The 3,864-nt window shown below is 47.2% G+C and overlaps 1 long non-coding RNA gene across 1 annotated transcript; it reads left to right on the top strand.

The window, feature by feature from the left end:
- Positions 1–408: 408 nt before the first annotated feature.
- LOC137862505 (uncharacterized) lies at positions 409–3,657 on the top strand. The gene is made up of 2 exons (XR_011100328.1): positions 409–823; positions 2,072–3,657. It is a non-coding gene; the product is annotated as an uncharacterized lncRNA (long non-coding RNA).
- The last annotated feature ends 207 nt before the right edge of the window (positions 3,658–3,864 follow it).

The following is a 3,864-nucleotide window of genomic DNA, read 5'->3' as shown; positions in this document are numbered from 1 at the left end:
ATTCAGCCAAGGAGATAATAGGTTAAAGCACATCTGATGAAATATTGGCCAATATTCCAAGAACGTAAGGAAGTAATACCAGCTCGGAGTTATTTCCCAGCGCTGTTAAACCTTTTCTGCAGTCTGCTTGCCTCCTTCAGCAGAAAACAAAGGATTGTGATAACTCAGAGTGCCTCTAAGTTGAGAAAACGCCCCCCAGCCCTCTTGGTACTTGAGAGTGGTCCATGGGGGTGCCCGCTGGTGGAAGGGATCACCCCAGACCTCAAACTGAGGGGGGAAACTGTGGCACCACTGGGAATAACGAGCTGCATGCCCTGGGTCAGGCAGGCACCTGGGGTTGGTCTGTTCTCCTCCTCCTCGTTTGACACTCACAGCTTTTTTCAATGGGGGAACCCAAAACTGGGGCAATCTGTGCCAGGTGCATTGAGGGGAGGGGAAAATTAACTTCCCTTGGCTGCTGGCTGTTTTCAGATGCGCTTACCCGCATTTTAGTGAGCAAAGTCACTGCTGCTACTGTCCTTTTCCTGGGGCAGAGCAGAGAGATTTAGAAAGCAATTTTATCTGCAACCACGGATTAATGCAGAAGGAGGCAGAGAAATTGAAAAGGGGTGACAGGCTCAGGAGCAGGGACTCAGGTGGGCAGAGGGGGGTGAGATGCGGCCGCTGCCCTGCCTGCCGGAGCCTCCCCAGCGCCAGGGCCTCGGGAAGAGGAGGGCAGGATCCTACAAAAGGAGACGGGCGGCCCCATCAAGTGGCAGCTCGGCAAATTGCAGGAAAATGCAACTGAATGGACTGTGCTTCAGGAGGATGGTTAAATATTGAGGTATTTATTTTTCCCATTGCACTGAAACAGTAAGAGTTATTGGTGTTATACTCTCTTTCGAATAAAAGGCGTGCCGCCTGTTCTTAGCAGCACAGATTTAAGAGGTTACACTTGCTAAGGGGGGAGCTTAGAAATAGTACATTTCTGTGCAACAAGAAATTCAGTTAATTTTAAAAGTATTAAATTGTTTTTTTTTTCCAAGTGCCACCATTTATAATAGCTGCTCTTCATTAGCAGTGTCATCAGGTTTGTAAGATTGTGTATAATACGCATGCAATTACTTAGCGCAATGCTTAGAAATTTGGCTTAGATTAAAGTATGTATCTGCCTCACACATAAGAGCCCAACCGCAGCGCGTGCTGCATAAGCAGGTTACAAATGAGACACTTTTGGTGAAAAGCAAATGTAATGCTGGCTTTTAGCTCCAGCTGGGGGTGCAAACCACCACATTTCCAGGCCCTGCAGCTGCAACCCCCTACCCAGGGAGGGCTCTGGGGAGGTGTTGTACAAGTGCAACCTTGCAAACACAGTTTCCTACTATTGGAAATTGCAAAATGAAATGTGGATTATTAGATCTATTACCTACCACATGAGCTTAAGAGACCACAGGCATATATCTCAGCACTGGAACGTTACCACAGCAGTAAAAGGAAATGAAATGTTGCTGTTACTGGCATTGAAGTGTTGTCCAGGGTTATGAATCCTAGGGCTTGCAGTGAGCTAACAGATATTTGAGATACTTGATGTCCTGATTTCTAATGCTGCCTACACGGGTAGGGAAGAGCGGAGAACAGGCTCTGCTGTCAGCACAGCCCTATGTCTCAGCTCCATTTCAAGTGCACTTAAATATTCATAGGACAGAAATTCATGGGGGAAAAAAATCATGAAACTTGCACATGAGAAAAGTTTCTAGTGGCTCACGAGGCATTCTCCTTCCTCCACATGCTGATGTGCCAGTAAACAATAAAATGGCTGCTTGGCATTGCTCACAGCTGGGAAAGCTGCTCCATCTCCAGCCAGAGATCCCTGGTTTAAACTGAACCAGTCTGAGACCATTTGTGATTAACATCAGCGTGCTCAAAATGTTCCCATCAGTTGGGTGCTTTGCTTCTCTAGTACCTGTGAAGAGCTTTGAAAGCAATTCTGTGATTGAATCCGCTAATCATTTTCTCTCCTCCTCACCTTCTGTTATGTTCATTTAAGCAAATATCAAACTAAAAGCTACTTCTTCTGTGCAAATTAATGCAGACACCTAAAGGAAAGACCAGCTGATTCGCATCTACCTCAGCATGAGGTATCCCACAAGAAAAAAACTGCAGCTCCGCTACCAAAAAACAAAAATCTCACTTCTTTGACTTCAGGAGCAGCACTTTGCTGGTGGAATGGACACAAGGAAGGCCACCACGCAATCCCCCTGGCTATAAGGACACTTGCTGATGCCTTGGTCCCAGCATTCCTCCAAGTAATTCAATATAATCCCAATAACTTGCTGAAAGGTCACCACGTAGTAATTTAGCGTGTAGCTGATAGCGAGATGATGGCGGTGCTGGCACACGGCCCATGCGCTCTCGCAGCTAACTTGCTAAGTGAGGCCATTTTCCCTGAAAGACAAAACTGGGGCTAGAAACACAGCCCTCACGCTGGGAGCTGGGCTTTTTACTTTAATTTCACGATGGAGGATCTCTCACTCCCCCAAGGCACTCAGCTGGATCCTGGAAAGAGAAAACTTATGGGTGCGGAAGCTCAGCCAGCACATCAGTGAGTTTCAGTGCATTGGAAACAGCAGCCAAAAAAAAAACAACAGCATCTCTGGGGAAGTCATTTGTCTGGAGAAAGGAAGCAGAGACCCTGTTTTGGAGTGTGCTTGTGTAAAGGAAGTGGAAGGTGTTTTTGGGGTGCTGCCTCTGGATACTCCCTGTGCCATGAGTCCGTGGTAAGGATGTTTGTGAAGTGCCTGCTGGCTGTTCCCACACTGAATCATGGATCTGGTGCTCATGGCACATTCACCTCGGGGGGCTCTGGGTCACCCAGCTGCACCTGTGTCCTCCCTGCTGGAGAGCTGTGTGCTGGCACCTGAGCACCAGGCTCTGCACCCATGGGTGGTGCATCCCCAGTGCAAGGGAAAGAGGATGTGCCCCAGCCCAGCCAGCTGGCTGTATGTGAGGCATTTGGGGTCAAATTCTTGGCCAGCATGAAAGACTTCTGCTCCCGAGGTCAGTTTCTGAACAAGGACTCATTTCAGCCTGAGAAGACAGCTGAGTTTTGTGTTGAGGCAGGAGAAAATATGCAACTGCTTCTTTGCTCTAACAAACTCACTGTTCTTTACGTTCCCAAGGATCGCAGACAAGACCTCTGATCTACTGCAATAAATAGAGCATGAAAATCAGGTTTGGGCTTCAATTTTATCTATGACGTTAGCTCTGCCATCCCTTTTTTTCTCCTGCAGGGTGAAGTCCTAATGAAAAAGGCAAAAGTCACTACTAATAATTTGGATAATATTTCTCCCTTCCTTTCTTTCAAACCTGAGCAAGGTAGACTTCAGTAAGAACGGATCTGCAGTTGGAGCTCTCCAGCAGATCTTCACCTCCATGCTGGCCAAGTCACCACTACCTTGGCATCTCCTAACTGCAGGAGATGCAGTTCCACTTCCCAGTGCCAGCAAGGATCTGCCTAACACCCAACTTCTCACCTCCTTCTGCAGAGAACAGGCTGATAAAAAGTAAAATAATTAAAAAAAAAATAATAATAATTATCCATGGATCAGCTTCTTTCCTATCAGGAAGCCCCATTTTCTCAAAACAGTAGGGTTGCACAGGAATTCCTGACATTTTGTACTTTTTACAAGTTTCTGGGACTTGGGAGAGCACTGATGCTAAAGGCCCCAGGTCTGTGTCACTCACACAGGATACAGGACATATCTCCTACACTATCCCAACAGGGCAAGGATTTTACAGTCTTGTATCAAGGCCAATAGTCCCTGGGCATCCACGGTGGGAGGCAGTTTGCGAGAGAGCTCCTGGCTTAGGGGTGCACTGGGAGCA

The sequence above is a fragment of the Anas acuta genome, chromosome 11, assembly GCF_963932015.1.
Source record: "Anas acuta chromosome 11, bAnaAcu1.1, whole genome shotgun sequence".
NCBI lineage: Eukaryota > Metazoa > Chordata > Aves > Anseriformes > Anatidae > Anas > Anas acuta.
Note: the sequence above shows the minus strand (reverse complement) of the source record. Positions and strands in the feature narration are given on the sequence as shown.